The sequence below is a fragment of the Schistocerca piceifrons genome, chromosome 5 (assembly GCF_021461385.2).
Source record: "Schistocerca piceifrons isolate TAMUIC-IGC-003096 chromosome 5, iqSchPice1.1, whole genome shotgun sequence".
Lineage (NCBI taxonomy): Eukaryota > Metazoa > Arthropoda > Insecta > Orthoptera > Acrididae > Schistocerca > Schistocerca piceifrons.
The window spans coordinates 104,429,105-104,443,111 of record NC_060142.1 but is presented as its reverse complement, the minus strand read 5'-3'; positions in this window follow the sequence as shown (position 1 = coordinate 104,443,111).

The following is a 14,007-nucleotide window of genomic DNA, read 5'->3' as shown; positions in this document are numbered from 1 at the left end:
ATTGCTATACACAGACGAAATGCAGATGATAAACGGGTATTCATTTGACAAATATATTATACTAGAACTAACATGTGATTACATTTTCACGCAATTTGGGTGCACAGATCCTTGGAAATCAGTACCCAGAACAACCACCTCTGGCCGTAATGACGGCCTTGATACGCCTGGGCATTCAGTCAAACAGAGCTTGGATGCCGTGTACAGTTACAGCTGCCCATGCACCTTCAACATGATACCACAGTTCATCAAGAATAGTGACTGGCGTCTTGTGACGAGCCATTTGCTGGGCCACCACTGACCAGACGTTTTCAGTTGGCGACAGATCTGGAGAATGTGCTGGCCAGGGCAGCAGTCGAACATTTTCTGTATCCAGTAACGCCCGTACGGGACCTGCAACATACGGTCGTGCATTATCCTGCTGAAATGTAGGGTTTCGCAGGGTTCGAATGAAGGGTAGAGCCACGGGTCGTAACACATCTGAAATGTAACGTACACTGTTCAAAGTGCCGTCTATGCAACAAGAGGTGACCGAGAAGTGTAACCAGTGGCACCCCGTACCATCACCTCAGGTGATACGCCAGTATGGCGATGATGAATACACGCTTCCAATGTGCGTTCACCGCGATGTCCACAAACACGGATGCGACCATCATGATGCTGTAAACATAACCTGGATTCATCCGAAAAAATGACGTTTTGCAATTCGTGCACCCAGGTTCGTCGTTGAGCACACTATCGCAGGCGCTCCTGTCTGTGATGCAGCGTCAAGGGTAACCGCAGCCGTGGTCTCCGATCTGACAGTCCATGCTGTTGCAAACGTCGTCGAACTGTTCGTGCAGATGGTTGTTGTCTTGCAAACGTCCTCATCGGTTGACTCAGGGATCGAGACGTGGCTGCACGATCCGTTACAGCCATGCGGATAGGATGCCTGTCATCTCGACTGCTAGTGATACGAGGCCGTTGGAATCCAGCACGGCGTTCCGTATTACCCTCCTGAACCCACCGATTACATATTCTGCTAACAGTCATTGGATCTCGACCAACGCGAGCAGCAATGTCCCGATACGATAAACCGCAATCGCGATAGGCTACAATCCGACCTTTATCAAGGAAACGTGATGGTACGCATTTCTCCTCCTTACACGAGGCATCACAACAACGTTCCACCATGCAACGCCAGTCAACTGCTGTATGTATATGAGAAATCGGTTGGAAGCTCTCCTCATGTCAGCACGTTGTAGGTGTTTCCACCCGCGCCAACCTTGTGTGAATGCTCTAAAAAGCTAATCATTTGCATATCACAGCATCTTCTTCCTGTCGGTTGTATTTCGCGTCTACAGCACGTCATCTTCGTGGTGTAGCCATTTTAATGGCCAATAGTGTAGCATTTGAGTCTGCTGTCTCATCAGTGTTTATTATCGTTCCAGATGCTAATCACCAAAGGAATGATCTGTTCTCAATTTGTCGTCGAATAGTGCAACTACCGTATAAGCTAGGCTTCAAGGGTTTGCCAGGCGCTCAGCTACTACTGGAATCTTCTTTGATCGGACAGCGATCCACAGTCATAACATCGACTGTCGATACAAAAATTGTACGTAATTCTTGCTGTAGAGGTCGACGGTTCGCTCAAGCAACTTTGCGCCGCAGGAAGCCATAAATCAGCGGCATCGCGACGTTGGTACAGTACGATCCCTTGTTACAATATATATCCACAACAGACTCCTCATAGTACTAAGGCCCAGTCATCAAAAGTAGTCCACTCAAAGAAGGAAAATTAGTGAAAAAATTTTGTGTAGTCGCAAATTTTTGTACGTGGTACGAGGATGTGCCATGAACACCAGACTAAAAATTCTGCGATCACCTCCGAAGTGATGCTGTGTTTTGCTAATTCTTGACCTTAATTTCGCAGGAACGTGTAAAGTTTTGGATAATCTTGCACGGGGAACGAAAAAATAATTAACTAATATTCTAGCCGTATCCATGTTTGATAGTCAGTGCCATGATAAAATCACTGATATATGATTAAAAAAATATAGACACTTCTAGCTATTGAGCATATTTAAAATAATTCTAGTTCATTTTTAAGTTTCATTGTCGTCAGAAACAATGCTGGCCAGAGATATCAGAAGAACGCGAGAATCGGCAATCTAATGAAACATGTTAACAGCGGCGACACTGTGTAGAGTAGTAAATTTACCAATTAATATTGCTGAATACTTTCAGTTAATGATGTTAATGTCAATAAATGTCACAAAACTGAATCACAGTAACTGTTTCTGCACATAACGAAGTAATTTCCATTAAGAGCTGAAAATACTCATTAGTATCTGTGCAGTTATATACACAGGTTGTAGCTTTATCAAATAAAATCCAGTATTTTCTCCCTTTTCAATATATTTGCACAGATCAGAACTTTTTCAGTAGAGTAATAGACATCAGTGCTCCCCAGAGCGACACACAATCACGCAAGGTACACGAACAGAGAGGGAGAGAAACGAAGGATTACATCGCAATTTATTATTTTATTATTATTTATTATTTATTTTATGGCCTTCATTGGATCACTCTAGCGAAACATACAAAGTTTTAAACAAGTTGATACACCGGGATACAATTTGGCTCAACAATAACTTAATATGAGATTTTCACTCTGCAGCGGAGTGTGCGCTGATATGAAACTTCCTGGCAGATTAAAACTGTGTGCCCGACCGAGACTCGAACCCGGGACTTTTGCCTTTCGCGGGCAAGTGCTCTACCATCTGAGCTACCGAAGCACGACTCACGCCCGGTGCTCACAGCTTTACTTCTGCCAGAATCTCGTCTCCTACCTTCCAAACTTTACAGAAGCTCTCCTGCGAACCTTGCAGAACTAGCTCTCCTGAAAGAAAGGATATTGCGGAGACATGGCTTAGCCACAGCCTGGGGGATGTTTCCAGAATGAGATTTTCACTCTGCATCGGAGTGTGCGCTGATATGAAACTTCCTGGCAGATTAAAACTGTGTGCCCGACCGAGACTCGAACTCGGGACCTTTGCCTTTCGCGGGCAAGTGCTCTACCATCTGAGCTACCAAAGCACGACTCACGCCCGGTGCTCACAGCTTTACTTCTGCCAGAATCTCGTCTCCGACCTTCCAAACTTTACAGAAGCTCTCCTGCGCACCTTGCAGAACTAGCCCTCCTGAAAGGAAGGATAGTGCGGAGACATGGCTTAGCCACAGCGTGGGGGATGTTTCCAGAATGAGATATTCACTCTGCAGCGGGGTGTGTGCTGATATGAAACTTTCTGGCAGATTAAGACTGTGTGCCCGACCGAGACTCGAACTCGGGACCTTTGCCTTTCGCGGGCAAGTGCTCTACCATCTGAGCTACCGAAGCACGACTCACGCCCGGTGCTCACAGCTTTACTTCTGCCAGAATCTCGTCTCCTACCTTCCAAACTTTACAGAAGCTCTCCTGCGAACCTTGCAGAACTAGCTCTCCTGAAAGAAAGGATAGTGTGGAGACATGGCTTAGCCACAGCCTGGGGGATGTTTCCAGAATGAGATTTTCACCCTACAGCGGAGTGTGTGCAGATATGAAACTTCCTGGCAGTTAAAACTGTGTGCCCGACCGAGACTCGAAGTCGGGACCTTTGCCTTTCGCGGGCAAGTGCTTTACTATCTGAGCTACTGAAGCACGACTCACGCCCGGTGCTCACAGCTTTACTTCTGGCAGAATCTCGTCTCCTACCTTCCAAACTTTACAGAAGCTCTCCTGCGAACCTTGCAGAACTAGCGCTCCTGGAAGAAAGGATAGTGCGTAGACATGGCTTAGCCACAGCCTTGGGGATGTTTCCAGAATGAGATTTTCACTCTGCAGCGGAGTGTGTGCTGACATGAAACTTCCTGGCAGATTAAAACTGTGTGCCCGACCGAGACTCGAACTCGGGACCTTTGCCTTTCGCGGGCAAGTGCTCTACCATCTTTTTTTCCCTTAACCACTTTTTTTTCTTTTTTTTTTTTTTGTTAATAGCGAGCGGGGCAGGCAGATGGCGGCAAGGAGGACAGGGGTCAATTAGTCCGAGACCTGGCCACGGTGCCGCCCTCATACCCGTCATCACTCACACTGATTGTAAAGGAACATTGATTTTTTTATTTATTTATTTTTTTATTTATTATTATTATTTTTTTTGGGGGGGGGGGGGAAGCATCAATATGGGATTGGAGCCAGATCGTTCGATTGATACATAAACGGGTGAAGGTTTTAGAGCTCGAACAGCTATCCAATACCTGTTCTATTGAATGCAATATGAAGCATATTACCGTACTTGCGACGGTGATCCGCGTAGCTTCTAATTTTAATATATTCCGTTTCCATGTGTAACTGAAACTCGCTGTAATCTTCGCCCGTCAGCCGATTGAAGACATGACTTGTATATTGGCCCAACAGCCACATGACGGCATTATTTTTAGTTGGCGGAAAATATTTGACGTCTGGTCTGTGCAGTAAGTTCGTGTCGATGTTATTTTCAGAAGTCCTGGTTATAAGGGCGACTTTTCCACGAACCCATTGCCAATTGCGCATGCGGTGACTGCAAGTATATCTGTGGGGAACAGTATCCACTTGGTGACAATTTGGACAATTGGCTGTGTCGCTTAGCCCAATCGCATGCAGGCGCTCATTTGTGCTGATAATGTTGTTAACCGTTTTGTACCATGTCGACCTGACCAAGGACGGAAGTACACTGCTGCTGATGTTCGCCCACAGGACATCCCAATTGACTCCAGTGTGCTTTTGTTCGATTTTTGTTCTTGCCCTCATATTGTTTCCTGTGCTCCAGAATGTCCTTGGCAGTTAAGGGTCGATGTTGGAGAAGGACCTCGCTCAAGTAGCTCTTTTCCAGATAATATGTGCGGATGTGGGAGAGCTGGTAGTCGATCGTCTGCACATTGATCGGCGGTTCTACGCTTTTCGGCGCGACTGCCTCAAACAACTTTGCCGTAAGGGTGTCAGAGTAGTTTCGGATTAAGGATGTCATCCGTTTAATGTACAAAGCCATTGCTTTGGCGTTCAGATCGGTCAGACCCATACCGCCATGCAGAGGGTCGAGGGTCACAGTCTTCACGTCAACTCGAAATATTTCCCCCCGCCACAGAAAATTGATCAACTTGCTCATTATCTGTTTGGCTATGACAGTGGGGATTGGAAAGACCTGTGTCACATAATATGCTCGCGACAGGATACATGTATTTATAAATTTAACCCTCTGAATTTGGTCCATACTGCGATAAACGTTATCTATTAAAGCACCCTTGACTTTGAACGAGACATCCCGCCAATTTGCTGTTATCATCCGTTGTGGAGGGACCGTCAGTATCGTCCCAAGAGATTTGTATTCTGTAACATGGGTAGCCCATTCTAGGCCGACATCGTCAAGTCCCCTTATACGTAGAAATTTGCTTTTAGTTTCATTCATTTTTGCGCCAGAAGCGGAACAATAGCTTCTGAGGTCTGCCTCCAGTTGAATCACATCATCCCTGTTCCTCACGACGATGCCGACATCATCAGCATATGCCCCAACTGCAGTTTTCTTCCCGGCGGTCGTTATTCCCGTCATGTGCTCTTGTACTAGCCGCAGCAATGGTTCTAGTGAGATGACAAAGAGCAACATGGAAAGGGGGCTTCCTTGGGGGACACCCCTTGCGATGGTAATTTGTCTTGTGAGCTGACAGTTGACGGAGATCGTGGCGGCCAGACCAGTGATCATATTGCGCACGACAGCGATGGAGTCATGCCAGAAGCCCATCCTCCGCATCGTCTCGAAGAGGTATTTATGGCTGACACTATCAAATGCTTTATAATAGTCGACAAAAAGGAGGCTGCAATTAATCGTGCTGGCAGACGACAGAGCGACGATATCTCTATATTGTGCTGTAGTCTGAAATATTGATCGCCTATAAGCACAAGTTTGCTGTTGCCCAATTATGTTTGCGGTCAACGGCATCATTCGATTGTTTAAAGCTCTCGCAATAATCTTATAATCTGAATTAAGAAGAGAAATCGGCCGGAAGTGGTTAATCTTTTTACATCCCTTATTTTTAGGAATCAACACGATTTTACATTCTTTAAGTTCTGATGGTACAAACTTTCCCCGCAATACGTCGTTAACGGCTTGTGTCAACTTATCACCTATGATACTCCAATATCGTTGATAGAATTCGACCGGAAGGCCATCAGGGCCCGGCGATTTACTTTTAGGGGAGCCGCGAATTATTTCAAGGATTTCATCTGGACTAAAAGCCGAAAATAAGCTGGCGTTGTCATCGGCCGTAATTGTGGAGGTTGTAAACGTAAATAACTCATCCAAATCGTCCTCTTGCGTTGCTTCTGCCTCATACAGGGCACTGTAATACCTGTGGATTTCTCTGATTATCTCGTTTTGCACAGTGAGGACAGTACCGTTTTCTAATTTAAGTTCGTCCATGAATATCCGTCGTCGGTTCTTGCGATGTTTAATCAGATGATATAACGCAGCCGTTTCGTCCTCGCTAACAGATCTGGCTTTTGACTTAAGTTTAAAACCTTCCAGTTGTTTTCTCTTTAAGCTTAATAATGTCGCTTTAATTTTCTTGATGTCGGACAAGGGCCTGTCCGAGCCATCTGCCTGATCATACAAATCCCTTAAGACCATGTAGTAAAATTCCATTGTACGGTGAACTGCCCGAGATCTCTCTATACTATAAGATATAATTACTTTCCGTAATTTGGGCTTCGCCTTGCGGGTCCACCACTCCAAAACACTCGGAAAGTTGTGTACAGAGCGCAAGCAAAATTCCCAAGCTGTCTTTAATTCGACCTCCAGCTCGTCGTCTGTGAAAAGGCCGACATTCATACTCCACTGATTCCTAAACCAGTGAGTTGGTTGCCGGTCTAAGTTTATGCAGGCACTCACGCTACAGTGATCAGAGAAGCTGACTGGAGTGATTTCCACTTGTAGCAAATTCCTCACTATGTGACTTGACATATAGATTCTATCAATCCTGCTACTGGAATTATGTGAAATGTGCGTGCATTTCACAAGCGTGGGATACTTAACTTCCCACGCGTCCCTCAGTTTCATTTGGGAGACAAGAAAGTTTAATTCAGGGGAATAATTAAAATTGGGGGATTGATCTTTATGGTGCAATACACAATTAAAATCGCCTGCAATGATCAAGTTTGGAGAGTCTCTCCGCAGTAAGTAAATGATATCCTCCTTAAAAAACTTCGATCTGTCAGCGCGCCGTGTACTTCCACATGGTGCATACAGATTGATTACACTGACGCCCGTGATATTCACGCCTATGCTCCGTCCAGAGTCTAACTTTTCGACATCGGTTGGAGGTATTCCTTCCCTGACTAAAATCGCTGTGCCAGCACTGAATTCAGGAGCGAAACTGATTATTGCAACATAGCCGGGAATGTTAATTTGCCATGTTGCAACCTCTTGTAAAAGGGCAATATCTGTACCAGAGTCAAACAAAAATTGTTTTAATAAAGCAAGTTTTAACTCTGACGTAATCTTATTGATATTAAGGGAGGTGATAGTATAGGCCTGTAGCATATAGGTAATGAGATGTAAAAGTATAACAAAACGATGGCATCGAGCTCAAGAGTGCCGGCTTCAGAATTAAAAAAGGTATAATGTGAGCAGCCATGAGAGGATTATTGGATCAAGAAGCGAAATAAAAACCATAACAAGTGATACACTACGAATCATAGGCCGGTTGTAGCAAAAACGACACAGTGAATGCTGCGAACCGTAACCGGATAAAAGCACAGAAAAAACACGAAGAAACTTTGCAACCTTAGACGACAGCATGGAACAAACCTTGTACCAACGGAATTACTACTGTGGAGGATGGGCTTCGCCGAGTTCTTTGCTATTGTCATCACCGGATCGTTCCCTCACAATTTCAAAACTAATATTTCGGGGTACTACATCCGCTTGCGAGGAAGTGGAATTTCCCTTGTTGCGCGGAGCGGAGAGATTTGGCTGCGGATTGAGCCTTCGTCGTGGGGCGTTTTGAGGTCCCGAAGTTTTTGTGGATTCTTTGAGACGCGGTCGTGTCGTTGTCGCAGCACTGCCGCCGGCAGCTGGCAGGTTGGTAAACACTTTCACTTGTTTACTTCCGCCCGAAACTTGTTGTCGGGCGTCAGCTGTAGCGCGTTGTTGACACAAAACTTCCTCACTGTGTGCGCGTTGTAGCGGCTGTTGTCCTTCGGGCGCGACACGCAAAATTGGAGGTTCCTGTTCATGACCCGGCGTCTCAGAATTCGGCATCCCCTCAAGTCCATCCACACTGGCTTCAAAATCGACTCGCATAACATCATCTGGTACTAAATCCTCCGCGATTGATGGTTTCGGTTTCCGGGCTGCAGGAGTCGTGTGAGATACTTCCTCATCTGAATGCTCATCACTACGTTCCAGCGGCCTTTTCTTTTGCTGAGATTCACTTTCAAGACAAACTGGCGCAGCAGTTTGCCGTCCTACGAGTGGTGGAAGCGCATCAGCGGTTATGGGCGGGGTCTCGGAGGTAGTTGCCTGGGGAGCATCAACATCAGGGTGTGCAGAAGAACCAGAAGTATCTACTGCCATTACCTCGTTAAGTGTTAATCTACGCCGCGGCTGGAGATTATTTTTTAAGACAAAAACTCGGTGGGGGCAGTGTTGGCGAAGATGGCCTAGTTAATTGCAGATATGGCAGGTGGGGGCTTGACCAGAGTATATAATGTGAGCCTTATAACCATCAACCGTGATGTGAGAAGGAATGTTCATTTTTACTTCCATGTCCACAGATCTAATCCCAGTGATACATTGTAATTTGTAGCGAGACGACCACTTTTCGTTGACAATTTCTTTAACCTCACCAAACTTAGAAAGTGCATCTTTAGTTTTAGCATTGTCAATCTCTATGGGCAAGTTAAGTACTCGAACTGTCTGAATCGAGGTATCGGCACGTGTTACAGTAACCATACTAGTGGTGCCGTCGCGATGAACAAAAGGGACTTGTTTGCCGGTTTTTTCAAGAAGTCGATCAACTGATACTGGACTGAGAAACTTGACAAACACGCAATAACGATCAGAATCTAGCTGGGTGGTGTGCACAGAATCAGAAGCGATGCCTATTACCTCGGCCAGTCATGAATCTCGAGGGCGGTCGGTTGAACTCGGCGGGTATCCTTGTCAAAGCCAAAAACCAGGGTGTTTTTCCGGATGGTGGTAGACATGGCGCTGCAGCTGTATGGAATCCGGTCAAGCCCGAATCCCGTACAAGATCGGCAAGTTGCTGATGAAAAGGACGACCACAAAAAAAAAGAAAGTACAATGCACGTGACTCACTCGGAACACAGAAACAAACAACGGCAAACAGTAAACACTGGCAACGACACCGACGACGCGGAGCAACAAGCTAGCACGTCCGACCGCGGCGACAGCGAAAGCCGGAATGCCATCTGAGCTACCGAAGCACGACTCACGCCCGGTGCTCACAGCTTTACTTCTGCCAGAATCTCGTCTCCTACCTTCCAAACTTTACAGAAGCTCTCCTGCGGACCTTGCAGAACTAGCTCTCCTGAAAGAAAGGATAGTGCGGAGACGTGGCTTAGCCACAGCCTGGGGGACGTTTCCAGAATGAGATTTTCACTCTGCAGCGGAGTGTGCGCTGATATGAAACTTCCTGGCAGATTAAAACTGTGTGCCCGACCGAGACTCGAACTCGGGACCTTTGCCTTTCGCGGGCTTATCCATAGTCTGAAGCCTCCCTGATATTCCCCTAACTCCTGTTCTAATTGCTCCTTGATTCTTTCATATAGGATCTTGGATAGAATTTTGTATGTGGAATCTAGGAGAGAGATTCCTCTGTAGTTGTCTGGGTTGCTCTTATCTTCCTTTTTGTGTAGTGGGTGGATGATAGGGTCCAATGTTCGGGGAATCGTTCTGTTTCCCAAACTTTTGTTAGAGCCATGTGTAAGGAGGTCTTGACTCTGTCACATACTTCCACATTTCAACAAAACCTGATTTTCTCCATATGCCTTATAATTTGTTTGTTCTTTAAGAATTTTTTCTACGTCTTGGATAGTTGGAGGGTCTAGTTTGTTAGGTTTGGTTTTCATTGGGGTATTTATGTTGATCTGTAAGGGTTCTTTGGGTTCCTCGCAATTCAGAAGTTTGTTAAATGCTTTATCCATGATTTCTGCATTTTCCTTGTTACTGTGTGTCATTCTTCCATCTTCATCTTTCAGTATTAGTGTAGGTGCCTCATATTGTTGTAGTTGTTTCCCAAAGATTTTAGTGTAGTTCCTGGAGATGGTTTTATGATTATTACCTTCTATAGATTTTATAATATCTTTATGGAATCCTCTCTTGATTCTTCTAATATTTTGTGTGAATTCTTTTCTTTCATTTTTTAGTTTGATGGCTTTTTCTTCAGTTTTATGTTTTTGGAACTTTAACCATGCTTGGTGTCTGTCTTCATGGAATTTGTCACATTGTGATGTCCACCATGCATGTTTCCTTCGTGAGTTCAAGGGAACTAGATTCTCTGCTTCTTTTTTAAGATTAGGCACTAGTTGTTCTAGATCATGTGTTAATTTGATGGTTTGTGTTATTTGTTGGTATTTACTATTTTTAATTAGCTGATGTGGGTCAAACCTCCTTTTTATTTTACTAGTTTTTCCGGTCCTCTTCTTTAACAGAGTGAATTTGATTTTAATTTTAACTATATAATGGTCTGAGCCTGTGTCTACTCCTCTCAGTACTATAACATTGTGGATCTCCTTATGAAAATTTTTGTCCATACAGACATGGTCTAGCTGCCACCCCTCTTCCTCCAGTCTGGATGTTTCCATGTTTTAAGTTTATTTGGCTTCCTCTTAAAGTACGTTGATTTAGATATAAGGTTGTGTTCTCTGCGGAGTTTTACAAGTCTTCGACCGTTTTTGTTCGTAAATTTGTGTGGACTCAATTTTCCAATTATATCTTTACATTTCCTTTCTTTCCCCAACTGAGCATTGAAATCTCCTAATAAGATTTTTACATTCTTTTTATTTACTCTTTTCATAGTTTGTTCTAGAAGGTTCCAAAATTTATTTAACTCTTCCTTTGTTTTTGTTAGACAATTTTTTTTCATTTGTTGGGGCATGAGAATTTATTATTGTATAGGTTTTATTCGTTGTTTTAAAGCTTAGAGTCGCAATTCTTGGTGATACTGCTTGGAAATCCGTTACTGAATCTATTATTTTTATGTTTACTAAATACACTGTGCCAAACTGGGGACATTGTTTCATTGCTCTCGGTCTTGGTTTCCCATTATGAATTCTGTATCCTTGTGATGCGAATGGGTCCTCTGTGGTGTTTCTCATTTCTTGGATCCCTGTTATTAAAACGTTTTGTTTATTTAGTTCATCTGTGAGCTCCTTGAGTTTTCCGGTCTGAAGTAGTGAGTTTATGTTGTGTGTTGCTATATAATTTATTTGCTCATGCTTAATCTTCTTTTTGTGTTTTAGTGTCCATTTTGATGGTTGAAAACGCTCCGATTCGTTGCTGTCTTTTAGTTGACTACCCACCGAATCCGATGTAGCCTTTTCCTGCCTTTTTGAGCAGGACGGTGGAATTTTTTTTCCTAAAAGTCCTTTCCATTTTTGACTTTCGAAGGTTGTCAACCTTAGTTGGAGCAAGCTAACCGCAGAGGGTGTGTCTGGTACGCGAAGCCGGCCGCGGTGGTCTCGCGGTTCTAGGCGCGCAGTCCGGAACCGTGCGACTGCTACGGTCGCAGGTTCGAATCCTGCCTCGGGCATGGATGTGTGTGATGTCCTTAGGTTAGTCAGGTGTAAGTAGTTCTAAGTTCTAGGGGACTGATGACCATAGGTGTTAAGTCCCATAGTGCTCAGAGCCATTTGAACCATTTGAATATCTATCCCACCCTGGCATATTTGTGATCAGTTGTTGGTCTAAGTTTGTGACAATGCAGGTTTCGTTCAAAATGTGTGAATATGCAACGAACCCCACTTTCACATATGTGGTCATATCAAGTTCTTTGGTCAGCTTCATCACCGACTCTTTTCCTCTCATCTCGCCAGGTAAGTGTTCCCTGTCCCGGGATTCTAGTTGTCTTTCCGAACTTTTACTCCTTCTCCTAAATCTCTCCAGGCTTTTTCCTTCGCCCCTCTTCCTTCCCCTTCAACTCTTCTTCTGGACGAAGGAGCCACAGACTCCCAAAGCTTGTGTATGTTACCGGCCAACCCCGATTTTAGGATGAACTAGGTTCGCCTAGGTCAAACTCGTTCATCATGGTACCGATAAGATAAAACAGTTTAGCCTAGGTCGAATCGGTTTATGCTAGTTAGAATTTACATGCTCTAGGATAAACTGGTACGTCCAAGTCTGAACTAATTTTGCCTAGTCGGAACGCACGTCGCTGCCTGTACGAACGGGGAATCCCCGAATCATCTCTAGCTCTCCCTTCGCACCTCTCAACCGCTCTTCGCTCGCACTGTTCTTTGTTTTGAACGGTATTTTGCAGCGACGAGTTAAGTTGCTGGTTGCGTTTAAAAGATTTTATTATAATTCTAGTATAGTTATTTTTAGCGTTTCATTAAGGATGAGCCTTCATGTAGTAGACAAGCCAATCAAAAGCTGGAGTAATTTTGCAAACAAAAGTCTTCTAATGCGGATTTGGTTAAACAAGTAGAAGACGCGGAAAAGTTGGAAAAAAGAACATTATTACAAAGAAGAAGACTGAATCTATTTGCTGTTTTGAAATTGGTGATCTGAAAAAACTCATTGTACGATGTAAATGGAATGTAAAATACTTTGTTAAAGCTGATGAACTTCCTGATGTTATTGACGCAGCTCATGTACCAGTGGGTCATGGTGGTCGCGATAGGTTGTTAGCCGAGACATCAAAAAAATATGCCAATATCACAAAGGAAATGATATGCCTCTATTTATCAATGTTTGGTGTTTGTCAACAAAAGAAGACAAAAAAGAAAAGAGGGCTAGTTTAAAAGCCAATTCTCCATTTGGAAATGAATAGCACATGCCAAGTCGATTTGATTGATTACCAAACACAACCAGACGAGAATTTAAAATTCGTTCTAGTTTACCAACACCATCTCACAAAATTTGTCCTCCTTCGTGCTTTAACATCAAAGATGAATTAAGAAGTGGCTCATCATTTGAATGACATATTCCTCACTGTAGGGGCGCCGTGCATTCTTCAATCTGATAATGGCAGAGAATTTATCAATAATGTTATAAGTGAACTCGCAAAGCTTAGGTCAGAACTGAAAATTGTGCACGGAAAACCAAGGAACAGCCAAAGTCAGGGTTCTGTTGAACGTGCCAACCAAGACATTGAAAATATGATAGGTTCTTGGTTAAAGGACAACAATTCGACAAAGTGTCCAATTCATGAAAAATCAAGCATACCACTCTGGCATAAAACAATCTACTTACAAAGCATTATTCGGAATCGAACCTAGAGTAGGACTTTCCACTTCCTCGTTGCCTCAACAAATCATAAATTATATTCAGGATAAAGATGACCTAAGGAAGGCAATCGAAGATATCAGCAATATTGAACAGTAAGAAGACAGTGATGATGACAACATTGTGAAAATTCATACAAACGACATTCAAAGTGCTAGAAAAAAGGTGACAGAGATTTTTTTTAAAAAAAAAAAACACTCTAAAAGAATGAAAGCTACCTCTGACAAATCCCATCTACCAGCTGACATTGGAGACAATGTAACCATACTTATTCCAGATGTAGGTAAAGGCAGAGGTGGCCTTCGAAACATAATTAGAGTAATACTTCAAAAGGCTGATGAGAGCCTCTACAAAGTTGGCACCAAACATGGCGTACTTCAAGAACATTAATGCAGGTATGATTTTATTAAAATTTTTCATAGTTTTTTGTAATAAAATATTAAAAAATATTTGTTTTAATTAGGGCAAGGCTTCGTTAAATGCAGCTGCATGA